The sequence below is a fragment of the Artemia sp. Qi Xiang Cuo genome, chromosome 3 (genome assembly GCF_049724085.1).
Source record: "Artemia sp. Qi Xiang Cuo chromosome 3, ASM4972408v1, whole genome shotgun sequence".
NCBI lineage: Eukaryota > Metazoa > Arthropoda > Branchiopoda > Anostraca > Artemiidae > Artemia > Artemia sp. Qi Xiang Cuo.
Genome location: NC_142796.1, coordinates 2,697,503 through 2,725,411, shown reverse-complemented (window position 1 = coordinate 2,725,411; position 27,909 = coordinate 2,697,503). Strand labels below are relative to the sequence as shown.

The 27,909-nt window shown below is 35.8% G+C and overlaps 2 long non-coding RNA genes across 2 annotated transcripts in view; one reads left to right on the top strand and one right to left on the bottom strand.

Annotated features, from left to right (window-relative positions):
• Positions 1 to 25,989, top strand: part of LOC148953653 (uncharacterized) — a 36,619-nt gene extending 10,630 nt beyond the window's left edge. The window contains exon 3 of the long non-coding RNA XR_016141544.1: positions 25,702 to 25,989. This is a non-coding gene — a long non-coding RNA (uncharacterized LOC148953653). The remainder of the gene's footprint in view (positions 1 to 25,701) is intronic.
• LOC148953652 (uncharacterized) overlaps positions 1 to 27,197 on the bottom strand; it is a 42,045-nt gene extending 14,848 nt beyond the window's left edge. Inside the window, exon 1 of the long non-coding RNA XR_016141591.1 lies at positions 27,089 to 27,197. This is a non-coding gene — a long non-coding RNA (uncharacterized LOC148953652). The remainder of the gene's footprint in view (positions 1 to 27,088) is intronic.
• Positions 27,198 to 27,909: the final 712 nt, after the last annotated feature.

Here is a 27,909-nt window from a genome sequence, read left to right as displayed (position 1 = left end):
GGAGTAGCCATTTTGTTTGAAATGAAAAATCCAGGAATGAGACGAGATGGAGCTTTGCAGTCGGGAATTTTATCACAGTCGATTCACTGAATTTTAGGGAGTCGATTGATATTTGATTCACGCGAAATCGGTAGCTTTTTGCCGTTTAAACAATTTTATTTCGCAAGGAATATATAAATATATAAATATATATATATATATATATATATATATATATATATATATATATATATATATATATATGATATATGTATATAAATATATATATATATATATATATATATATATATATATATATATATATATATATATATATATATATATATATATATATATATATATATATATATATATATATATATATATATATATATATATATATATATATATATATATATATATATATATATATATTATTGGACGTTTAACGTGCGGGGATCACCACTTTTAAAGGGGAAAATAGTACAAAGAGTTGCTATGCCAGTTACTGGAAGGGCAGATCCCTCTTAGGCCCCAAATTAGTGGGATTTACGTGGATACTCTAATGGTTTTGTGTATACTAACGGGACTGGATGATTCAAGGTCACATTTAAAACCAAAGTTTACCGAAAACATTTCAAGCTATCTCTTTTAGATTCGACCTAAGCTGAAAAGTTAAAAGAGTACATAAAAAACAAATCTTACTGTATTCACTACACGTTGTATAACAGAACTGATTTCAAAAAGCACTCTTTCTCCCAGCCCGCTATGCTAGACGCGTGCTGCGACAGGGGTTACGAGGGTGGTAAATGAATCTTTCCAGCCAATCCTAGGACTTACTAATTTACTGGTCAACCTCCCTAACTGCGCAATTTATAACCTCGTGGTCTATTAAGCACGGATGCCATTAAGAGGACCCAAAATTGCGTCACAAAATTAAAGAAAATTAATATTTATTATTCGGGGAAGGAAAATAATTAAGGGGCCAAAAGAAAGGAATCTGGGAGGGACATTTATCTGAACAAACTGGGACCAAGGGTTCCAACACCTCCCTCCTAAGATAACTGGCCCGCATCTCCGGTGGATTGGCTGGAAACTCAGACATAAAATCAAATTAAAATAAACACTAAGTTGTTCTTCATCTTGCTCCGGTCTTCCTGTTTATTTCTTCCCTATAGCTCCTGCCGTGCGGGGGTTTCTGCTTTGCCGAGTAGTGTGGGGTACTATGAAGTTTTCCTCATTTTTCAGTAGCTTCTCTTTCTCCTCCGTTGGAAATAATTGCAGGATGTCGTCCTCAGGAGTCTCCTGACGGTCAACGAACATGTCGAGGAGAGCCCTATCAGTTAATTTTTCTGGGGGGATTAGGGGGGTTGATATAGGGAGCAGAGGTTTTATTTCCTCGGCCGGATATCGAATATCCGTGGCGGGATAAATAATCTCTGCTCTGCTTGTAGTTGCAGTAGCAGGATACCGAATATCCATAGCGGGGTAATGAATCTTTGGTTCGGCTGCATTAATAGCTCTTCCTTTCGAAGGTTGCTTTTGCAAGGCCACTCCAGATGAGGCTGGTGATGAGTTGGGATTGTGAGAGTTACGGGGATTGTGGTGGGGTTTTATTGGGGTGCGAATGGATGCAGAATGCGGTTGGTAGTGACGATTTGGGGAGGGGTGTAAATAAGGAGTGGTGCTTGGGCAAATGTGTGTGATGGGCGGACGGGTGTTACGATTTGGAGGGGGAAGAAGAGGTTTAACGTAAGGGTGCGCGGGCTCAGCCTGCGGCCTTCGGGGTATTTGAGAGCTGAATATTGGTCGGTCGATCCCTAATAACGATGGACGGTCAGGCACAGCCCCCCGTCCAGTCTGACGTGTCTTTATTTCTTGTGAATGCGGTGGAGGGTTTTGGGATCTGCTTGTTTCTGCTCTGGCGTGGGTCCCTACCTCTCTTTTTCCTTTGTGATGGGACGGTAGCTGGCATTTTCGAAGGGACTCTTCCTTCCATGCCGAACAGCCACACCCCTCCACCGATTCCTTTAAAATTCGATTGAGGCTTGGAATATGCACGTATTCTTTTATGCGGTGAAACATCTCCTTCACCGCTAGATGATTTCCGCTCCGGTGCAGGTGTTTCGCCAGTTCCACAAGCCTTCCCTATGGAGGTGTAATTTTCCACGCGACAATGTCGGCTTTAAATATTGTGTACCCTACAATGGGTCCCCCATTACTACTCGGTCTGGCATTATTACTGGTTGCTTTTGTTTCATTTCTACCATTGGGATCATTTCTGGTTTCGTCCAATTCTTGAGACATCCTTTGTCCTGTGTCATAAATGCTTTGACCTCCTTCGCCGTTGGCAGACGTTTACCCCAAAATATCGACATCTATTCAATGGAGAGAAAATACAATTATTCTCTTCTTCGTATATATACATGGTATTAGGTAGGCAAAGCCCACCTAATTTAACTTATATTATTCTTTTTTCACAATCGGGACATGCCGTCAGCATTTCCGTTATCTGTCCCCGGTCTTGAATTTATTTCGAAATCATATTCTTTTAAGCACAGGGCCCACCGTGCTAATAGTCGGTTATCTGGCTTCATTATATTCAGCCATTTCAATGGGTTGTGATCCGTTATTATTTTAAATTTCCGTCCACATAAATAATAGTCCAGTTCTTTGACCGCATAAATTATCGCGAGGCATTCTTTTTCAATTGTGCTATAATTTAATCCTGCTTTTGATAACTTTCTGGATATAAATGTGATGGATTTTCCCCATCTTCAAAATTTTGGGATAAAACTGCCCCTAATCCGTAATTTGAACTGTCAGTTTGTAGCACAAATGGTAAGGCAAAAATCTGGATTTCTCAGTATCCTCTCTCTACAAAGAGCATCTTTTAGTGTATCAAATGCGTTTTTTTCAATTTGTGACCATTTAACGGGGTCTACGGCCCCCTTCCTTGTTAACTCCGTCAAAGGTGTAGCAATCTTTGCCAAATTTGGTATAAATTTTTGATAATATCCTGCCAACCCCAAAAATGACCGAACTTTTTTCTTTGTGGTCGGAACTGCTGCGTTTCTAATTTTTTCTGTTTTTTCCCTTAATGGGGCTATTATACCGTTTCCTATTTTGTGTCCCAGGTATTCTGTCTGTGTCTGTACTAATTTACATTTTTCTACATTCAAAGTTAGTCCTTCTCTCCTCAGCCTGGTTAATACTTGTTCCGTATGGATTAGATGTTCATTGAACGAGTTCGAAAATACTATAATATCATCCAAGTAGGGTCTTGTATATGGTAAGGAATTTAAAATATAATCTACTAGCCTTTGGAATGTTGCTGGTGCCCCTTTTAGTCCGAATGGCATGTATCTAAATTGGTACAACCCACATGGAGTAATAAAGGCAGTTTTGGCTGAATCATGTGGGTCCAATTTTACTTGCCAATATCCCCTTCTCAAGTCTAAAATTGATATAAATTTTGCGGAGCCAACTGACTCTAGAATTTCATCCATTCTTGGCATTGGGTACGCGTCTGATTCGGAAATATTATTCAGTTTTCTGTAGTCTACGTAAAATCTAATGGAGCCATCTTTCTTCGGGACTAATACGACTGGTGCTGCATATTCTGAATTTGATGGTTCTATCACCCCTAACTCGAGCATTCGGTCAATTTCTTTTTTCATTTCTTTTCTTTTTGCTTCCGATATTCGGTACGGGTATTGTTTTATTGGTTTAGTGTCCTATAATAGTATCTTATGTACTACATTTTCTGTTTTTCCGATTTGGTCTGTTAATACGTCTGCAAATTCCGTGAATAACTTATTAAATTGGGATTTCTGAGCTTTGCTCAGATGTTTCTCTGGTGAAGCCCTTTCAATGGCCTTTATATTTATTTCTGCAGGGTCAATTGTATCTAACGGGACAGTTTTCTCGTCCTGTTTTGAGGTACAAATTATGAGAAAGCGCTTTTACAGACCCTTGAGGTTTTCCTTTTCATTTTCCTTGTTAAATTTCCTCAGTAAATTCAATGGTAAACTTCTTCCTTTTTTCTTGCTCCATCTAATTCTATCATATAATTTACATCATTCATTCTTTTTCACCTTAAACGGTCCCTTCCATCTTACTTCCAGTTTATTATTTCCGTCCGGTAATAAAATGAGGATTTCCTCCCCTTCCTTGAATTCGCGCATTCGGGCGGATTTATCGTACCATGTTTTTGTTTTCTCTGCATATTCCCCCTGTGCTTGCTTTGCAATTTCATGGTATTTATGCAGCTTTTCTTATAGTAATAGCAAGTGGGTTATCACTGTTTCTTAATTTTTCTCTTCGTTCTTCCATGATTCCTTTAAAGCGTTTAGAACCCCCTTGTGTTTGTTTCATATAGTAATTAAAATAGTGAAAAACCCGTAGCTGGGTGTGGGGTTTCTTTACATACAAAAAGAACTTTAAGAGACATTTAGTCCCTTGTTTTACATCGTCTCTTACAAAACGTCTCAACATGCTAATTAGGGTTCAGTTAAATCTTTCTGTCACTCCATTTGTCTGAGGATGGAATGGAGTAGTTAATAATTGTTTAATACCGAGAATTTCGTATAATTTTTGGATGTATGTCCATATAAAATTGGTTCCATTATCTGTTAAAATTTCCTTCGGGATTCCGTGACGCGAGACATATTTCGCTAATTCTTCTGCGAGTTTTGGTGATCTTTCTGTTCGCATTGGGATAGCTTCTGGGTATCTCGTAGCCAGATCATTAATAACAAAAATGAATCTGTTTCCTGCGCGAGATTTCGGGAGTGGACCTACAATGTCCATTGAAATTCTCTCAAATGGTTTGCCGAAAATGGGCATTTTTTTCATTGGAACTTTCTCATTTGTTTTTTTTTATGCGACTAATTGACAATCTTTGCATCTTTTACAAAAGTTGATAATACGAGGGTGGTAAATGAATCTTTCCAACCAATCCTAGGACTTACTAATTTACTGGTCAACCTCCCTAACTGCGCAATTTCTTACATAGTAGTCTATTAAACACGTACGCAATTAAGAGGACCCAAAATGGCGTCAAAAAGTAAAAGTAAAATTAATATTTATTACTCGGGGAAGGAAAATAATTAAGGGGCCAAAAGAAATGAATCTGGGAGGGACATTTATCTGAATAAACTGGGACCAAGGGTTCCAACACCTCCCTCCTAAGATAAATGGCCCGCATCTCCGTTGGATTGGCTGGAAACTCGGACATAAAATCAAATTAAAATAAACACTAAATTTTTCTTTATCTTGCTCCGGTCTTCCTGTTTATTTCTTCCTTATAGATCCTGCCGTGCGGGGGTTTCTGCCTTTCCGAGTAGTGTGGGGTACTATGAAGTTTTCCTCATTTTTCAGTAGCTTCTCTTTCTCCTCCGTTGGAAATAATTGCAGGATGTCGTCCTCGGGAATCTCCTGACGGTCAACAAAAATGTTGAGGAGAGCCCTATCAGTTAATTTTTCGGGGGGGATTAGGGGGGTTGATATAGGGAGCAGAGGTTTTATTTCTTCGGCCGGATATCGAATATCCGTGGCGGGATAAATAATCTCTGCTCTGCTTGTAGTTGCAGTAGCAGGATACCGAATATCCATAGCGGGGTAATGAATCTTTGGTGCGGCTGCATTAATAGTTGTTCCTTTCGAAGGTTTCCTTTGTAAGGCCACTCCAGATGAGGCTGGTGATGAGTTGGGATTGTGAGAGTTACGGGGATTGTGGTGGGGTTTTATTGGGGTGTGAATGGATGTAGAATGCGGTTGGTTGTGACGATTTGGGGAGGGGTGTAAATAAGGAGTGGTGCTTGGGCGAATTTGTGTGGTGGGCGGACGGGTGTTACGATTTGGAGGGGGAAGAAGAGGGTGTATGTAAGGGCGTCATCTTTTTAAAAATCGTTTTAAAAAATACAACCGAACCGTCAACCAAATTGAAATGTCCAAATCCATGCAAAGTCGTCATCAATAAATGTAAGTCGTTGTAAATTTACAAGGAAAAGCATCTTACACCTAGCGAAATATTTCCAAGTAGTAACCTTACATTAGGGCTCATCAGAAGAATACCACCTGCCTTAACGGGTTTTGACACTTTACTTTTTGTACCCGGCACAGTGGAGCGTCTACCATAAGATCTTTATGGTATCCCCATGTTATGTAAAACTTGTGAAATACATGGATACTAATAAAACTATTCACAATAGACACACAAAATAAGATTGGTTCTATCCTTAATGAAATTGCATCGGTCAACGAAAGATAAAAACAATTCTGGAATAATTAAAGACTGGTCCGGACGTGAGTTATAAAACAAAGTGTTTTATTAGCATCTGGAACCAATTATAAATTTAAAGTCCTTCAAGTTTGTTTGAAAACAATGTGCAAATACAAAATTCTAAAAAAGAAAAGTGAAAGAGAAATTATATTAAAACATCATTCAGTATTCCTTTATAATTTTTTTTTATATTTACCTAAAAGTTCATGATACAGAAAACTAAATCTTTCAAATTGCCAACTAATTTTATTTGCAGAAAAACCTCGTTTTTCTGACAAAGAACAGTTTTTGGCTAAGCGTTTTACCTCTATTTTTAAAATCTCTGTAATTACTGCAAATTCTTGCAAACCTATATAATTGGGAATAATACCCAATTATACTAATATATTATACTAATAATACCCAAATAAAAACTAATTTATTATTATCTGAAATATTAATATTTAAATATAAGAAATGGGCAGAGCGTCCTGTCCCATAGCTAGGCTCCAGAATTAACTCTTTTGGATAAATATTTTTTGAAATATCAATAAACTCCACGCAATTTATTACTAAGAGATCATCCAGATATCTTTTATTATTTGAAAGGTAATATTTTACATTACTTGGGCTATTTTTATTTATCATATATTCATATTCTAATTGACTTAAAAACAAGTCCGTTATATATGGACTAGCATACCCACCCATAGGAATGCCAATAATTTGTTGATATAAATTATAATCTAACCTTATAAAAGTATTGAACAAAACAAATTCCAATAAATCATATACCATATCCAAGCTATAACATTTTGAACTAATAGTACTTCTAAAGAAATTCGTCCATCGGGCTTTTCTTATTAAAAGTATCGATTTTTAAAAATCCGATATTAGACAAAAGAAAACATTTTCTTAATGACCATTTTGAATTTTTCGAATACTAAATTAAGTGACAGATTTGAATAGAGAGTAGTAAAATCAAATGAATCGACTCTTTTAGCTGAAACAATAGCCAAAGAATCAATAACTTGTAATGAATTACTAACCCTCCAATATGGATTAAAGTTAGAAATTTTTTAATTCCAGAGCAATATGCTTTTAAATTTATTTCTAATTTCTCCTAAAATTAAAGATAGGTCAGTGGCAGCAATTCTGGTTGGACAACTTGCTGTCTCAGCAATAAATCGTGGTTTTGTTGGATTTTTATAAAATTTTACCGAAACGGTTCTATCGTAATTTTACCGAAAGGGAACTTTTTATCATTATCATTAATTTTAATATTGAACTTTTTCAAAATTCTTTCTTCTATATTTTCAATTAAACTACTCTCCTCTATATGTGCCTTTTAGTATGTATTTGTTGTTTGTAAATCTTTTGATAAGATATCACAGTAGAGTTTCTGACAAATTATGGCAAAATTATTGCTAGCTTTATCAACTGGTACAATTACAAATTCATTCTGTATATTAGCTATTGCCAGTTTCATATTTGCATTATAAAATATTGAATTTCTCTCAGAATCTGTTGGATTGCTTCTATATATGCTATTTCGTGCACTAGTCAAAATCAAGTTCATCCTATTCTGAAAACTTTCTTTAGTAATTTTCTCCTTCTTGCACCATTTATCATTAAATAAATTTAAATCATTCTTTAATCCACTAAGAATACTTGCTGGCGTTATACGGTAGGAAAGATGGAATTTAGACCCCATCTTCATTATATCTTGAAGATCAAGATGCTTTATAATGGACAAATCCCCGATTACAACATGGTCGTAACTTTGATCCACATATGGTAAAAATTCCTCACAACTACAAACCGGTTTGCAATTACTTTCCTTGTCAAGTTTTTTAAGTATTAAATTACAGTTAAATATCATTTGACCAATCGTTTTTGAAAATTTATATGTTAAAATTGGACTATCTTTATACACCAAATCACATGGAAGGGCATTTTTCACTCTCCGCTGGTTTAAGAGTCCGGGTAAATTAATATCTTCTATTGGTTTAGTACTAAAATTAACCGACAAATATAATCTATTATCCTTATTAACAATCTTATCAGGTTTATTATACTTTGAATGGGGGGCTGGGGGCTAACCATCCTGTGCTTTCGCACAACCTTCCTGTTTACCTTCCCGAGATTTCGCCAGGTACCCATTTAGAGCTGGGTTGACTCTGGCTGAACTTACAGAGAACATAATTTGCTTTTACTGAAAAAACATAAATGTTTTACTTTTTTAACTTTAATAAATCAAATAATATCAACATTTTGATTACTAAATATCAGTATATGTATATTAAACGGACAATGCACATTCATTTTTATTTTTTCAGTAAAGTGCAAAATATGTTCTGGCCTTGGGATGGCATAGGGATTTTGAGCCCTACTCCTGTTAATTTCTGCTCGTTTTGAGTTTGACTAGGTTATTTATTGTAATTTCTGTTCGTTTTGGGTTTCATTAATTTATCGATGCTGATTTGTGTGGCAGTTTCACGCTTGGTAGATTATTTGATTTTTATTTTTGCTCATTTTTGGTTAAATGGAGTTCTTTACTTTTCTTTGAAAAAAATTATTTTGTGGAAAAAGTTTTTTTTAATTAATTTCTGTTTGTTTTATTTTAACATAGTCTTTTCAGGGAAAAAGAAAGTAATACATTAAATGTTTTCGTTTTTTAGGACTTTATAGTTTGGCCTGTTATTTCAATGCTGGAGAAAAGTTTTCAGCAATTTTTAACAACATACACCCTTTTAAAAATCTGGACACAAATTGCAGTGTTTTATTTAGTTTTAAACCTCCTCTAGTCGACCTGAAATAGAAAACTTGGTACAATTCGCAAAAAAATCTGTTTACTTTCTTTGATTGCTTGGATACACTTATGCCATTTTGATTTGGTTGAATTTTAAGAGCAGAAGTAGCCCCGAAAGTTTAAACATAATACCCTCATTCGTTCTTGGGATATTGCTGAGATGCCCTATTGGGAATTAGCATTAACAAAGTGCGTTTTGATTTAATCTTAAGGCAACATTTAGTTTTTAAACATAATGGGCAAGTGGGGGTGTGGACGTGGGAGGGTTATTAGTTGCCCTCCAATTACTTTCGACTATTAAAAAGGGTTAGCCCTTTCTATTTTCAACCGAATGAGACCTTTTTGAAGTTCCTATGACCACTCCTTCGATACGAAGTACCCTGGTCTAAAAAAAATAAAATAATAATAATACATTGTACCCACACCGATCTTTGCTATAAAAATACCAAACCTTCCAATCACTTTAAACTATTAAAAGGGAACAAGCCCTTAATTCGAAGCCCGTATTTCGAGTGTTAGTTATTCGTAGCTTCGATAAACTCAATTTTACTATTTATAGAAAATCAACATAAAATAATACATATTTGTATTTTAAATCAAACCACCCCCCAAAGGTTAAAAGAGCTGTCGTAATTTCTCTAGTCGATCGTGCCCTAAACATTTGTCCTGATTCCCACATCATAGCAGAACTAAACTTTATCAGGGACATATTTTTTGGAAATGGGTATCCTGTTTTATTTATTAATAATGCAATTAACTGTAGATTGAAAAGATATTCCCGTAAAATCCATGATAGTTCACCATGTGAGATTTCTGACAAGCCCTTAAACATAATTTACCTCCCTACATCTCAAAAATCACTACAAATCTTTAAAAAGTTTGCACAAAAATAATCTGTACGTAGTATTCATAAATAATTTTAAAATCATAAATTTTCTAAATTCTGGTAAAGATAAAACCCCAGTTACTCGCCAAAGAGGGGTCTATCAAATACCACGTGATTGTGGCAAATATTATGAAGGTAGAACACACCAGAATTTAGAAAAGCGCATAAAACAGCATAAAGATGATATAGTCATACCTCTAAATTCTAATATTTCCGCTGTTTCATTTGATTCTGCATTAGGCAGCCATATTTTTGAAAATCCTAGCCACAATATACTTTTTGATGAATCCGCCCCTATTAGCAATGACCTAGGGATAAAGCAGGTATTCCGAGAATCAATTGAAATCAGACTTAAGATTAATAATAATATTTCCTTAAATAGGGACTTGGGGGAATATACACTAAACGCTCTATACACAAATTTAATTTCAAATGATCTTACAAAATACTTTAAAAGACCAATAGACATTAACACAGAACCGGTCACAAGAAGACCTTTGAGGTTAGCTGCCAAAAAGGCTGGATTAGCAATAAGAACGTGTTTTTAAATTATTTTACTTTTATCTGATTGAATCGCCTTGTTTTACCTTACTTTTTGTCAGTCCTGGTTGAACTTCGCTGAAGTAAGGTTGCTAGGACTGCTTTGAAAAACTTTTAATTTTTGGTTTTATTGGTCGTATGTTGCGAGTCTTTTTTCATATATATATTTTTGTCTTGCTGAGGACGGCCCTTGGACATAGGGCCGAAATATTCATTCAAATTATCTCCACTGTCTTGCAAAAAGATTTCCCTATTGTTCTTCGTGTTTTTGTTGTTTCTACGACAACGCTTTCTATAAGCAACTTATATGCCCCCAGGGCATAAATTACAACCCTTGCCCTGAGGGCTATGAGGGGGCTGTCATCCTCAAAGACCAAATGTCCGGAACTTTAAACCATGTTAAACAAAATTGTTATCTCAAAGTTTTGATTGGATTTGTTTGGGGAAATGGTGGGCGTGAGAGGGGCGTTATTTGCTCTCCAATCACTTTCAACTGTTAAAAAGGCGATAACCCTTTCAATTTCCAATCAAATGAGCCCTTTTGAAGTTTCTACGACAACACTTTCAATAAAAACCTTATATGGCCCCAGGACATAATTTACAACCCTTTCCCTGAGGGCTGAGGGGGGTTGTCATCCTCAAAGACCTAATTTCTAGAACTTTCAACAACGTTGAACAAAATAGCTCTCTCAAAATTTTGTTTGGATGTATATTGGAAAATAGTGGGCGTAAGAGGGGATTAGTTGCCCTCCAATCACTTCTGACTACTAAAAAGGGCACTATCCCTTTCAATTTCCAATTGTATTAGCCCTTTTTGAAGTTTCTACGACACTACTTTCTAAAAAAAACTTAAATGTCCCAAGGGCATAACTTACAACCCTTGCTCTGTGGGTTGTGAGGGGGTTGTCATCCTCAAAGACATAATTTCCAGACTTTTAAACTACGTTGAACAAAATGGCTGTCTCAAAATTTTGATTGGCTTTGTTTGGGGAAATGGTGGCAATGAAAGGGGGATTACTTGCCCTCCAATCACTTTCGACTATTAAAAAGAGCACTAGCCCTTTCAATTTCCAATCGAATGATTCTTTTTTGAAGTTTATACGACAACGCCCTCTATAAAAAAAAACCTTATATGCCCCCAGGGCATAACTTAGAACCCTTGCCTTGAGGGCTGCGGGGGGAGTTTCATCTTCAAAAATATAATTTCCGGACTTTTTAACTACGTCAAACAAAATGGCAATCTAAAAATTTTGATTGGATGTATTTAGGGAAAAGGTCGGCGTGAGAAGGGGGTTAGTTGCCATCTAATCATTTTTGAATATTAAAAATGGCACTAGCCCTTTGAATTTCCAATAGAATGAACCCTTTCTAAAGTTTCTACGACAAAGCTTTCAATAAAAACCTTATATGCCCCCAGGGCACAACTTAAAATTCTTACCCTGGGGGCTTTGGGGAGAGTATCATCTTCAAAAACATAATTTCCGGACATTTTAACTACGTCGAGCAAAATGGCTATCTAAAAATTTTGATTGGATGTGTTTGGGGAAAAGGTGGGCGTGAGAGGGGGGTTAGTTGCCATCCAATCACTTTTGAATATTAAAAAGGGCACTAGCCCTTTGAATTTCCAATAGAATGCGTCCTTTCTGAAGTTTCTACGACAAAGCTTTCAATAAAAACCTTATATGCCCCCAGGGTATAACTTACAATTCTTACCCTGAGGGCTCTGGGGGAGTGTCATCCTTAAAAATATAATTTCCAGACTTTTCAACTACCTTGAACGAAATGGCTATCTCAAAATTTTGATTGGATGTGTTTGGGTAAATGGTGGGCGTGGAAGGGGTGTTAGTTGCCTTCCAATCACTTTCGACAATTGAAAGGGGCACTAGCCTTTTCAATATCCAATCAAAAGAGCCCTTTTTGAAGTTTCTACGAAAAGCTTTCTATAAAAACCTTATATAACCTCAGGGCATAACTTACAAACCTTGCCCTAAGGACTGTGGGGGACGTCCTCCTCAAAGACCTAAATCCAGAACTTTCGCCTACGTTGAACAAAATGGCTATCTCAAAAGTTTGATTGTGTGTGTTTGGGGAAAAGGTGCACCTGAGAGGGGGTTTTATTGTGCACTAGTACCAAATACTGCATCTTAACAACCATACAAAACCTCATCTACACCTAGCTACTTCAAATAGTGACATTCAGGTTTATTACCCAGCTCATATACGGTGTGCAATTTTTGTTTAAAGTGGAAAAAAGCAAAAATTAATCCAAAATCACAGTTTTCGTATGATCGTAAAGAACTTTAAAAAAGTCATAACTTTAAAAAAGTGAAACTTTTCGATTCGTAGGCTTTACAAAATTCGGCAACACTAAACTCTACAGATTGCAAATAAACAATATAGGACCTTTGCACAACAGAAACATAAAACGGCTCTCTGCAATTTTTACAATACAAAAATAAAGCGTTCTTGTTTCTTAAGTTAGACTTTTGTGTTTTCAGTAAAGAGCAAGTTTTGCAAAGTTTAACAAACATAGGAAAATATAGTCAGTAGGTTAATTTCCATTTTTTCTGATATACATTACATAGGCTGTGAAGCAGAGCCTCCGACAAACAAACCTCAGAGTACAAAAATGCTATAAGAAATAAAAAACTTAAATAAATGAATTGTGACAATGGACATTTTTCAATACAGATTTGAAAGTGGCATCAAAAATCGAATAAAAACTAATCGTTCATAGTTTCATTTAAAAAAAAAAAAAAAAAAAAAAAAAAAAAAAAAAAAAAAAAAAAAACGGTATTTTAACTGAAAGCAGGAGCGCCATTAAAATGTAAAACCAACATAGATTATTTCCTATATTAAAGGGGCTGTCCCCTCCTCAACGCCTCGCTCATCACGCTAAAGTTTTTTATTATTTTAAAAAATGGAGTTGTGAGAAAGAGCCAAACTTTAGCCTAAAGAACAAGGCGTTGAGGCAAGGACAGCCCCATTCATATACGAAATAATTTTTGTTTGTTTTAAGTTTTAATGTCGCTCCTTACTTTCAGTTTTAAAAAAAACTTGTATTTTTTATTTAGTTTCTGAACTGTTTTGATTTTGGCTCACCGTACATGAATAATTAAAACAGAAATTTGCTTATTAATTTTACTTTTTTTTTGGTTAAATAGCTTTCTCGAAAATTGCTTAATTCTATTCACGAACGTTTTTATTAGTAATAAATATACGTAACTTACGAATTAACTTATGAAACTAACTTCTATATTTATATATTTTTAACACGTATATTAGGGGGTTCGCCCCCTAGTCAATACCTCGCTCTTTACGCTAAATTTCGAATTTTGTTCCAATTCTTTAAAAATGAAAATGACCGCTTAATCACAAATGCCGTTAATTAGAATAAATATCTCTTATGAAAGTACTAAAAAAACTTTAGCGGAAAGAGCGAGGTAATGACTAGGGGGCGAACGCCATCATATACGTAATCATTTATGCTTGTTTTAAGTTTTGATGTTGCTCCTTACTTTCAGTTGAAAAACCTGTTTTTCTAATAAATTTCTGATAGTTTTTTTAAATAATGCTGGGAAATCCGGCGCCCCCTTCATAGCAATGTCCCTTCCCCAATGAAAACTTCCTCCATTGAAAGATCCTCCCACGTAACCCCCGAACCCCCACCCCCAACTACCAGAAAAAATCACCCCTGAAAACGTCTCTATACTTCCCAATAACCAATATTATATGTAAACATTGGGTAAAGTTCATAACTTGCAGCCCTTCCACCGGGGACTGTGGGGGATTAAGTCATCCTCAAAGACACAGTTATTAGATTTTTCGACTATGCTGAACAAAATGACTATCTCAAAATTTTGATCGAGCGACTTTGGGAAAAAAGAACGTGGGAGGGGGCCTAGTTGCACTCCATTTTTTGATCACTTAAAAAGAGCACTAGAACTTTCAATTTTCGTTTGAATGAGCCCTCCTGCGATACTCTAGGACCACTGGGTTAATACGATCACCCCTGGGGAAGAAACAAACAAACAAACAAATAAACGCGCATCCGTTATCTTTCTTCTGACAATTAAATAAAAAAAAAGTTTTTTTAACTGGAAGTAAGGAGCGACATTAAAACTTAGAATGAACAGAAATTATTCCGTATATGAAATGGGCTACCCCCTCCTTAACACCTCGCTCTTTACGCTAAAGGTTTTTGTTGTTTTAAAAATAAAGTTGTGGGACAGAATCAAACTTTAGCTTAAAGAACGAGGCGTTGAGGAGGGACCACCCCCTTTATATACGGAATAATTTAAGTTCGTTTTAAGTTTTAATGTCGCTCCTCACTTTTAGTCAAAAAAACTTGTTTTTTTTATTTAATAAATGAACGTTTTTGAACTAATGCCGGTTTTATTTTCGATCACCGTACGTGAATAATTAAAACAAAATTTGTATATTAATTTTATTTTTTTTTGGCTAAATGGCATTCTTGAAATTTTGTTCAGACGTAACTTACGAATTAACTTACGTAACGAAGTTATATATTCATATATTTTTATTACGTATATTACGGAGTTCGCCCCCTAGTCATTACCTCGCTCTTTACGCTAAAGTTGGAATTATGTTCGAATCACAAACCCCTGAATCGCAAAGGCTGGTTAATTAGAATAGATAACTCTTTTGAAAGTATTAAAAAAAAAAATTTTGCATAAAAAGCAAGGTATTGACTAGGGGGCGAACCCCCTCATATACTTAATAATTTCTGTTCGTTTTAAGTTTTAATGTTACTCCTTACTTTCAGTTGAAAAAAACTATTTTTTTTTAAAATTTAATTTCCAATCGTTTTTTAAATAATGCTGGGAAATCCAGCACCCTCTTCATAGAAATGTTCCTTCCCCTTAAGAAACATCCTCCATGTGTAGATCCCTTCTCGTAACCCTCTCCTCCGACTCCCCCCCCCCCACCAGAAAAAAATCCATCCTGAAAACGTCTGTTTACTTCCCATTAACCAATACTATATGTAAACAGTGGGCAAAGTTCATAACTTGTAGCCCTTCCCCCTGGGACGGAGGACTAAGTCATCCTCAAAGACATATTTATTAGATTTTCAACTATGCGAACAGAGTGGCTATCTCAAAATGTTGATTGAATGATTTCGATAAAAAATGAGCCTAGGAGGGAGCCAAGTTGCCCTCCAATTTTTAATCACTTAAAAAGGGGACTATAAATTTTAATTTCAGTTCGAATGAGCCTTCTCTCAGTATTCTAGGACTACTGGACCGATACGATCACCCCTGGGGAAAAAAACAAACAAATAAACACGCATCCGTGATCTTTCTTCTGTCAAAAAATACAAAATTCCAAATTTTTGCAGATAGAAGCTTGAAACTTCTATAGTAGGGTTCACTGATATACTGAATCTGATGGTGTGATTGTCATTAAAGTTCGATGATTTTTAGGGGTTGTTTTTTCCTTTTTTCAGAAATAAGGCAAATTTTCTCAGGCGTGTAGATTTTGATTTGTATAACTGCACTTGATGAAACTTATGTATTTGAAATCAGCATAAAAATATGATTCTTTTAATATACCTATTGGTATCAAAATTCAGTTTTTTAAAGTTTCGGTTACTATTGAGCCGGATCGCTCCTTACTTACAGTTCGTTACCACGAACTGTTTGAAAAATACAAAATTCTGCATTTTTCTAGCTAGGAGTTTGAAACTTCTACAGTAGGGTCTCCATACATAAATGCAATAGTAACTCAATTACTCGACCATCTTTCACAGTTATTTCCTGTGTGACTAGTGTGTTATGGACAAAGGAAATCGAGTTAAACAACAAACAACTAAGAGGTTTACCCGTAGCATAGAAAAAAAAACTGGTGTTGTGGTTGAGGATAACATATTAGAAATGTGTCAATTAAGGGGAGAAAGAAAACACCTAACTTAACCGGCCCATCCTTGCTGTGTCACGCACTTATCCAAAGTGATCAGTTCTTGTTTAACCGGCCATCCTTATTTTCAAATGAACTGAATAATCAGTTCTAGACGTTTAACCCCCCCCCCTCCCCCTAAAATACCCCCTCCCCACAGAAAATAAGGTTTTCAAGTTTGAGGTTTTTTTTAGTTTCGTTGTGAAGTTATAAGGAAAGGGAAAAAGAAAAATTTACACACCTTAATTATCTTAAAACTTAAAACCACAAATCCATTTTCTGGGAACTTCTGTAATTTTTGGCAGTAGCGGGCGCCCAATTGATAAAAAAGAAGAATAAAAAATCATCAAAATTAAGCAAAAAACATACGGTACCATAAAGTTTAAGAATGTTTAGCTTGCCTTTGAAAGGATAGTTGACTTTTGGAACCAACAAGTTCTTACTGTTTCAAGTTTTTACAGACGAAAGCGTAGTCAAATTCAACGAGTTTATTACGGGCGGTGGCAAAGTTTTGTATAGAATTAAAAAAAAAAGTTGAAAAATTAAAGAATTAAAAAAAGGTTTAAAAAAATGATTTGAATTAAACGGTTATTGTGTTCCAGGAATCGCTCTTAAGGAACTGAGACAAAAACTCAAAACTTTAACGTAAAGAGAAAGGTCCTGAGGAGAGGCCAACCCTTTTTATATAAGTAATAATTTCTGTTCGTTTTAAGTGTTGATATTGCTCCTTGCTTTCAGTTGAAAAAACTTTTTTTTTATTTAATTTCTGATCGTTTTGAATAATACCAGAAGATCCGACTCCCCCTCCAAGAAAAATTCCTTTCTCCTACGGAAAATTCTTCCATGGAAAGTCCTGTTAACGTAAAATGTTCTCCCCCTCCCACATCCTTAGACAATTCAATTCTAGCTGAAAATTCCAGCGAAAAAATTTCTTGCGGATGAACTCGGGTGAAAATTTTTTCTTAGCATACTTTAATTTGCAAAAAAAAAACACTTTTGATGGTTTTTAAAATCATACCGGTAATTCCTCTCCTCCATGGAAAAGTTTTCCACTAAAAACCTAGCAAAAGGGTGTTTTCCAGCAAAGGGTTTTTTTAGGCGGGGGTGTACAACAGAAACTTTAAAAAACGCATCAAAACCGTGAAATCAATATCTGCTCCTTTTTGCTTTCAGGGAATAATTCTGGTTTCTGCTGTTATTATGAAAGTAAAGAGTAGCATTAAGCCCCAAAATGAGCAGAATATACTCTGTATAGGAGGAGGACTGGCCGTTCCTCATCCTTTCCTACATTCATACATACCTCATGATCGCAGAAACTTCGAAGTGTGCTCATTAGATCAGAAATTGAGAATTCTAGTCTTATTTTTAATGCAAAGGGATTAGAGACCAACCAGTCGGAAAGGGGTGTTATTTTCCGAGGGGAGATTTCCGCAGGGGAGGGGTATTTTACACAAGGGGGCGGGTTAAACGTTGCCCACCAAATAATCGAGTTTCTACTGCTTGTACAATAAAGTAAAATTATTTCCTCTGTTGTTTCTGTTTCAGCAATTTCAATCTGATCTCTAATGAATGCAAGGTCATTGTAGTACCACAGGGAAGGTTGTGGGATGTCATCTTTTGACGCTCCAGACTTGTTTTTTTTTTTTTTTTTTTTGCTCAATCGCCTTGTATTTACGATTTAAATTTTTTCTTAAAACATTAAATTTCTTTTTTAGTACAGAAATTGTATAATCTGGTTTCAATGTCTTTACCCCAAGCAATATCCTGCCAAATGCTGCACTATTCTTGTTTCGGTTAAAATAGTCTTTACTTTTAACTTTCCATATCTCAGGGTGGTCCCGGTATAACTCTATTAATAAACAAATAAACTCGCGCTCCACACTTTTGTTTTTTTTCGGTATATCTTCCATTGCGGTTGGCGCGTGACTGTCGCAATACTTCTACTATCACTATTACTAACAGCTCACCGCAGCACCAAGCCGCCTGAGGCCAACACAGCTACACACGGTCCTCCTCCACCCCAATCTATTCAAAGCCTCCCTTTTTACACCCGCCCACGAAGTTTCCATTTCCTTTAAATCTTTTTTATGACGTCCTCCCACCCCAGACGGGGAAGAAATGCTTTCCGTTTAGCCCTAGACGGTTGGCCGAAAAGAACAATCTTCGGTAATCTGTCATCCTTCATCCGCACAACGTGCCCTAGCCACCTCAACTTTTCTTTCATTATGGCCCTAGAGAGCGGTATTGAGCCACATTTTTCGTATAGCCTATTGTTTGAAATACGGTCAGTAAGCCGGGTACCCAGAACAATCCTTAAGCAACTTCTCTGGAAAAGATCTAGCAAATCTTCATCCGCTTTTCGGAGCGTCCATGCTTCACAGCCATATTTTACCACTGTCATCACTGTAGCTTCTAATATTCTAATCTTGGTTTGCAGACTTAGCTTCCTATTCTACCAGACTTTTTTTTAACTGTGAAAAACCCCCCTTAGCCTTGGCTATTCTACTTTTAACGTCTCCACTGCTCCCACCATCTTTACTAATAATACTACCAAGGTAAGTGAAGCTGCCCACCAGATCAATCTTTTCATTACCCAACGTCACCTTTTCATCTTCACTTACTCCTAGCCTTAGTGACTTAGTCTTCTTAAAATTAGTTTTCAAACCTATTCAAGCACCCTGAACTCGCAAAACCTCAAAAACTTCATTCATTTTGTTCAAACTTACATCTAGGATGCTCAAATCATCAACTTAATCTAAGTCCAGGAGACTTTTTCCTCCCCCTTTGATTCCAAGGTCTCCCATTGCCTTTCCTGTGCTCCTTAAAACAAAGTCGATCAAAATAAACCATATACAGGGGGATAGAACACAACTCTGCTTAACTCCTGATTTAATACAAAACCAGCTGCTAACCTCAATTCCTACCTTAACCGCAGCAGTGTTATTCTCGTACATAGCACTAATCACTTTAATGTATTTTTCTGGTATACCATACAAGGATAAAACCTTTATTAAAGCTCTTCTATCAACAGAATCGAACGCTTGCTCATAATCTATAAAATTGAGGACCAAACGTGTTTAAAAACTCAGGCACTTCCCAATTATTAGCCCAAGAGTGAAAATTTGGTCGACACATCCTCTAACTTTTCTAAAACCACACTGTTCTTCTCTTAAAACTTTGTCTACGGCATTTCTCAGTCTAAAAAGTATCGTATTACTAAGTAATTTACTACCTAGAGAGACAAGACTAATGCCTCGATAATTACCACACTTACTTTTATCACCTTTCTTATAAAGTGGCTTAATTTATATTTTCCTAAAATCATTAGGTACTTCCCCTTTTTCAAAAGTCATATTCATAATCTTCAGTAACTTATTTCTAACCTCGGAGCCATCATATTTAAGAAACTCATTACCACCCAATCAGCACCAGGAGCCTTATTATTTTTTAATCCATTTAGTACTGTCGCTAATTCCACCTCACAAAATAAATCTTCCTTCACATCCAAGGTATCACAAACTTTTTCATTTTTCTCTATATCTTTTCCTGCAACTCTATCTCGGTTAAGCAAACTTTCAAGATGTTCGGCCCATCTCGTTTTAGTTTCTTCCTTATCGCTAATTGCGGCCCCATTCCTATCTTTAACTGGGCCAAGTCCGGATTGACTACTCCCTCTCAATTTGTAACATGCCAGTACAATATTTTACTATTATGCCGTCTAGCTTTATCTTCCAGATCCTCGGTAATTTTATCCTTGACCTCCACTTCACATCTCCTTAGTTCATATTTTAATGCTTTCTCCACTTTCGTTGCATTCCTTTTATTTTCATATGATCTATTACTAAGATAATTCTTGTACAAGTCCTTTCTCGTTTCTATTAAACATAAAGCTTTTTCACTAATATTCTTAGCTGCAGTTCTAGCTTTCTTCCCTAATACACCTTCAGCAATTTCACAAGTTATTTTTCTAAAATTATTTCAACCATCTTCCACTTATCAAATTTTAAATTCTGGAGTTTAGTGTTCAACTGTTCCTGGAAAATTTCTCTCAAATTCTCATGCTGGAGTCTATCAACATCATAACTTCCCGGGAGGTAGTTACCCTTCCGATATTTCAGCTTTAAATTAACCCTTGACACTACTAGATGGTGATCTTTACTTTTAATATCAATAACGGCACTCCTATATACCATAGTATCATGTATTGATCCTGCCAGTCTTCGGTTTACTATAAAATAATCAATAAGGCTTGATGTCTTACCATCACGTGAATACCATGTTAACTTATGAGCCATTTTATGACCAAACACCATATTAGTTATAACTAGATTGTTATACCTACAAAATTGCAAAAGTCTGTATCCATTACTGTTCTTCTTTCCCTACACCAAACTTACCCAGGCTAGGATACCATCTGTCTCTATTTCTGCCGACATGGGCGTTAAAATATCCTAATAGAAACACCATATTTCTACCTGGGACCCTGTCTATTTGCTCCTGTAACTGTAAGTAAAATTCATCTGAGTCACAAGTATCTCCGTCAGTCGGTTCTACAGGGGCGTATACTACTATAACTGATACCCTGAACTTTTTAGTCATAAAATGAGCAATTAGTATTCTTTTATTAGTACCTTCCCAGCCTAAACGAGACTTAGCAAATTCCTTATTTATCACGAGCCCTGTTCCGTTTCTATGTACCCCGTCCTTCCTGCCTGAGTAAACAAATTCTATATCACCTAATTTTATGCTTCCTACCCCTGGGATATGAGTTTCTGAAACTCCTAATAAATCCAGTTCGAATCGTCTGAATTTGTCAGTCAAAATTTCGGGAGGAATTCAAAGGGGGGGGGGGGAATTCAATGCGAGTAAAAGTGAAGTTGTGGGATTTTTTGGTAATTGTAGTGATTATTAGCCGCAAAGTCTTGTGCCAGGTGATAATGTTATTGAATTTGTGCCTACTATTCGTTATCTAGGTATGCTTTTGTCAGATTTTAAAAGTACTTGTTCTATTGGCCTTTCTTTACTATGCGTTTTAAATCCCACATGTACTGTCTTTAGTGTCTTTTTGGAGGCTGTTTCTGGAAAAGGATAGTAAAAATGATTAGCAGTGGCGTCGTAAAAATTCTCCGGTGGGGGTGGGGGGGGGGGAGAATTTAGAGCCAATTTCCCAAATCAAGTGAAACGGACAGGTAAAACTGAAAAATGAGTCATTCTTTACCATAAAGGCAAAGAAATAATAAAGAAAATTGACCTCTTTTATCTGGATCCTTGGATTATGCAGGCTTATTTTCATTTTGACAATATTTTTTGCAGAAACTATATTTCAGCTGGGGGTGGGGAGCAAACTGAGGTCTGAGGGGGCAAACTTGGTTTTGGAGAGGGCAGTTGCCCCTCCTGCCCCATAGAAAATCTAGCCCCTGAAGATTAGCAATATCTTTTCCAAGGGTGCGAAGTTTTCGTTGGAAATTCTAATTTAGGCTCATAATTAAATGATTACTCGTAGATAAGCGTTAGCTAACCCGAGTCATATCGCATCGGAACGGTCTGTAGCTTTGGTAATTCGCTTGCTCAAAGCCACGGTTTTTTCAATGCAATTGTTTCTATTTTCGTATATATCTACGCAAGTGTGATTGTTTTGCTGTTTTTTTTATCCTTGTTTTTTTGCTCTGTAGTGTAATTTTTTTTATGTTTTTAGTCAGCAATCAAAGTAATTGTTTATAGCAAAATTTAAAATTTAGTCATCAAAGACATTCCCCTCGATAAAAAGTCTTTCCTGGTAAATTCTCTAGGAAACTTCCCTCCGAGTGAAGAAATTCTCCCAGTAGAAAATTACCACTCACTGAGGATTACCCCCCCCCCACCCCGTAAAATGTCTGTTTATTTTCAAATAGTAAACACTTTATGTACTTAATGGACAAATTTCATTTATACTTTTTAAGGAGCTGTGGGGAAGAGGGGGGGGGTCATATCATCACCTTCAAAGGTACAAATGTTGGACTTGTCAACTATGTTGAACAATACGTCCTTCTCAAAATTTTGATTGAATGTTTTTGGGGGAAAGGATTTGAAAGGAGGCAAGATGAATTCAATCTTTTCGGTCACTAAAAAACGTCACAGGAACTTTTAACTTCATTTTAAATGGGCCCTCTTTCTATCTTCTAAGACCATTGGTTCTATACCATCACCCCTGAGGAAAAAAAAAGTAACAAATAAACACGTGTCTGTGATATTTTTCTGGCACAAAATATAAATTCTGCATTTTTACAGATAAGGGCCTGAAACCACTAGTGGTTCTGTGATATGATAAAACTGGTGGTGTAATTTTCATTAAGATGCATTGACAATTTTTAAGGGGGAGGGGCCCACCCTTTTAGAAAATTGGGCAAATTTTCTCACATTTGCAGCTTTCGATGGGTAACATTAGACAATGTTACCCAAAAAATATGCAAATTATAGAAATTTATTGAATTCCTTATTTCGTAAAGCCAAGTACATTTATTACTCCCAGATGTTCTCCAATTTTGGAAAGAATATGAGAAAAACCTGGCAACTTATATACAAAGTTCTTCATCCCAATTCCAAAAGAAATAACTTGCCAAATAAATTAATTTCTAAGGGGGCAGTAATAACTAATAGTAAGGTCGTAATGGATGAATTTTGCCCTTATTTTGCATCCATAAAGAAATCAATTTTCTGAAGATATTTTGATTAGTGCTTCTTCTACCAGTGACTTTAAAAAGCACTTCGGCCCTTCTTGTCAAAAAGCGATGGCTTTGGATCCTGTTTCTGAGTTTGAAGTCCAGAGAATCGTCTCTGAGCCAATAGGATCTTCCTCTTGTAGACCTTACCAAATTCCTGCCAAGGCTTTTAAGTTTATGTTACCCTCTATTCTATCTCCTCTCACCATTCTTGTGACCCTATCATTTTTGAATGGAACTTTTCCTAGTGCCCTAAAATCTGCCAGATTAGTTGTTCGCCATAAGGGTGGTTCTAGAGAGGATCCTTCTAATTATCAGTCAATTTCTCTTTTATCAGCCTTTAGTAAAATTTTTGATAAATGTATGTACTCTAGACTTTTGTCGTTTCTTGATAAAAAAAAAATCATTACAATCAGTTTCGTTTTCGCCCTAAACACTCAACAGAACATGCTTGCATTACCTTGCTGAAATTCATTCACAAAGCACTTGATGAGAGTAGAATTCCAGCTGCAATTTTCCTTGATGTCAGAGAAGTGTTTGGCAGCATATCATATACTATCCTACTCTCCAAAAAGGAACACAGAGGGAAACGGGGAAACAGTTATTATTGGTCTGAAACTTATTTATCTGAAAGGTTTATCAATATTGACCCTGAGTTTCAAGATCAATCCCGTGTTGGGTTTGGTGTCCCTCAATGGTCTACCATAGGGCCTGTTTTATTCCTTATCTGTTTATTGCTGTTTCTGAACAAAGTAAATGAAGATGCTTTAGTATTTGTGATCACAATTTTGTCCCACCTAATGAGGCAGCTCAAGACCCAGTGCTTTTGCATTTGCAGATGATAGTACTGTTGGGTGTTCAGAAATTAGGAATTCTTCCATTATCAAGAAAGTGTATTATTTTCTAGAAAGAATCTTGGCTTGGTTCGATGCAAATCGCTTTGCCCTAAATCTAGTCTACTTATTTTATGCAGATCAGGTACTTCTTGTCCTTTGGTTCAAACCATTTGTACCACCCATGGTGATATAACATGTCCCCCTGATAGAAAAGTTCGATTCCGGGTGTTTTATTGGATGAAAATCTCTCTTTCAAACATCACTATGCTCTCGTGGAACTTAAGTTCTCCAGAAACCTAGGACTTCTTCGGAAGCTTCGTCATTGTTTCCTTGATTTCAATAATAAAGATATCTTTTCACTTTCACGTTCAATCCCATATATAATGCTATCCAACAGTATGGCCATCAACATTCTATTTTTGTCGCTTCTCTGTTGTCAAAACAAATAACAGAGTAATTAAAGTATTGTCCGAGATGAGAAGCCACCTCAGCATGAACTTATTGGATGGTCAATCTACATACATCTTTCTTTCTTCTGGTTTCATTTTCAAGTATTTTCATGGACTCCTCCTTAACTTCTTCGAACAATTTATATCTTTCAAATTCTGAACTACGAAAGGAATCTTGTGTTTCTTTATCTGTCAGAAACGACATGGATATTTTCATTCATAAAAACAAAAGTATAAGATCAGAATTTAATCCAGTTTTATGTTGTGTCTCAATATGGAAATGCCTTCCAGTTAAAATTCAGCTATGTTATTCTTATGGACAATTTAAGAAATAGCTAACCAACCACCACTTATACTCAAGGAGTTAGTTCTCTTCTGCCTTCTCTATTACCCTCTATATTTCCTTTTCAACTTTTAAATTCATTTATCTTGATTGGCTTGGTATTTTTTTTAAATTATTATTTCTTTTTTTTCTTCATCTTGTCTTTCTGTTTGATTTTTAGTGTTATTATTTACTGTTATGTTTAGTCTCCCACTCTCAGAGACCAAAGAGTCTTTGCGGGGAGGGGACCTAAAGTTTTGTAATTGTTTCTTTGTTTCTTTTAGCTAAATTGATTGATTGATAATGAATCTTATATATTTGGAATCACCATAAAAAGCCAATGTGAAACTATTTTGATTAATCTCTTGGTGTCAAAATTTCACTTTTTAGAAGTGCAGTTACTATTGGGCCAAACCACTTCTCAGTTACAGTTTGTTACCAGGTATTGTCTGATAATTGTACTGGCTAAATATATACGAATATTTCATGAATGTTACGCTTCACATTCGATTCACCTAAGCCACAGCCAATTTAAGGCTTAGACGTTATGCTATATTTGAGAGAGTAAAGTTCTTTCTAATTCATTAATATAACATAACTTTCAAAAGTACTACAAATAAATTGTAGGTTGATAAAACTAGCACTTTTAATAAACAGCATATATATAATAAATACATACGGGTACCATTATTTCCCCATGAAATATATTCAACTATCGCTGTAAAGGAAAATCGTAATGTTTGGGGAAGGGGGTGGCAAAATCTACATTTGCCCCCCCCCCCTTAGAGAAAAAGATTTGGCTTTGCCGTAACATGACTTCCAATCAATCTACTCAGCCCACTTGCTATGCTCGGCAGCTTGGGCCTTCGGTTCCTGTATAATTTTCTTTTCTTTGAATCCTCAGTTGCCTTTTTCTATTTTTATCTTTAGTACAAGTAATTTTTCCCTACAGTTTGTTTAGTTTCAAGGTTCTTATTTTATTTCTGTTTTCTTTTCAGGACCTAAAAGTTGCGGCTTCTCATAGTCTATTTACTGCTTATATCGCGTGATTTGAGTTATAGATGGCGCTACTTAAACACAATCACTGGATATAGCAGTATAGACTGCTTGGAACTTAAATCAGGAAATTTATCTCAGATGTATAACAAAAAAGCAGATTTGCAACACTCCTTTGAAAAAAAAACATAAAATGAAAATAGTGCTTAATGTTCACTACACAAGAACGAGGATCAGATTTGCATCTACTTTTTGTAGACATTTTTGAAATTAAATTGGTTGTAAGTTTCTCCGAGTCTTCTCCTTCAAAAGCCGAGCCATTCAATAATATAACTCTGAATAAAGCCTACTTATACATATAGTTTAGTATTCTCTATAAACAATCGCTTCGGCTAAGAAAATTTAGGCATAAACACAAGGCCGTACCCAGGATTTTTTTCGGAGGGGGCTTTACTAAAAAAAAGAATTCGGGAGGTGGGGGGGGGGGTACACAAAAAAAACGCATACAAAATTTGTTTAAATCCATTTTTGTTATGTTTTTACGAGTCAGACAAACATTTTGGGGGGTTCAAACCCTCCTAACCCACCTCTGGGTACGGCCTTGTATAAGCATCATTTGAGGCATCAGTATTATTTGTGTGTTTTAAACTCCCTCTTTACTAAGGTCCCCTGAAGGTCAGCTAGAATGCCCTTTAAGAAGACTGGGCTCAAAATTATGGTTGGAAAATTTCAAACCCCTTCCACCTAACGAATGTTAGTTGTATACACCTATGAATCTACAGTAAATTCAGATAGACTGGCCCTACTGCATAATTAAAGGAAGCATCGAGGGCCTAGAGTATCTGTCTGGTGAATTAATTTTTTCTTATGAAAATAAAAACGATAATTGAAATGTATAACGAACAAGATCATTGTTTGCTATGCTGGGTCATTTTCTCTAAAAATTAGTGAAATTACTGTGATGTGTAAAATTAGTATAGTAATAAGTGTCTGATCTCAGTTATTAACACGAAAAAAAAACAAAAAAAAATGTCAAGTATTACCAAACACTAGATGACACTTTTATTGCCAACACTAGCGCTGGTTTACACTCTTATAAGTTGATCATACGTTTTGGTCTGTCTGATAGAAAACAAAGAGTAAAACTGAAACTTAAATTAAATGTTTTTTTCCCGAAGAAATTCTTAATTAACCAAAAGAACGAGACCTAACAGCTAATATAGGCCACAGTAGAGAGAATAGAGGCAGAAAGTTCGAATAGAGGCACAAGTATAGAATATAGGCACTGTAGAAAGTTATTCTGCAGTGATATAGGCAGAAAGAGTTATTTAGCAATTCAGACTTAAAACGAACAAAAAATTACCACAAATAAAGAGAGAGGAGACCTACCATCTCACCGACTCTGATTGTCCTTGGTTTGAAACAAGAGAGACAGTAAGTCATCCGTTTCGGTTTTTCGGCCACGACAAATTAGTTTTATATCAGAAAATTTTCAATAGACTTTTCAGTCCCAGTTTTAGGCCAAAACTGATGCTTTGCAGTACAGTATGGTAGAAATAGCTCTTTGGCGCAAGATTGTCACGCAGCACAATGTCACTTATAAAATGATACTATGTACTGGATTTTCGGCTCAATGGACCACTCTGCAAATATTCAATGACATTTGGCTATATTCAATCACCACTGGTAAAAGAAGAAGATACTATAAGCTATCACATAAGGGTTTTTAACAATAATGATTGCAATGCTTTACTTCTCATGTTAATATGACTTAATTTTCGGGAAATTTCTGGTATCTTCAAAATTCTTGTCGTAACTACAAATTTCTTTTCAGTTGAATCTGATTAAAAGGTGATATATCCAAATTAGCGACAACGGAGAAAATGTTTTTCTCGAGATTTTCTTTGGTAACCCATTCTTAAATTTATTTTCAATGGCCGTATGATTAAATATATGTATATTTAAAATAAAAAAAATGCATCTATATTAAAAAAATAATTATTTATCAATGTTTTCATATTTACTTTTCCACGATTTTCGGCTTTAAAATACTAGAACCTCCAATATTTTGGAGTGCCTACAAAGCCCGGGCCCAGATATGTGCAATAAACATTAACCGGAGCCAGTAATTATATCTATCAAAATCTCATTTGGAACGAGATATCATAAGCAGGGATTTGCGCATGGATTAAAGTGATTTATTATACTAA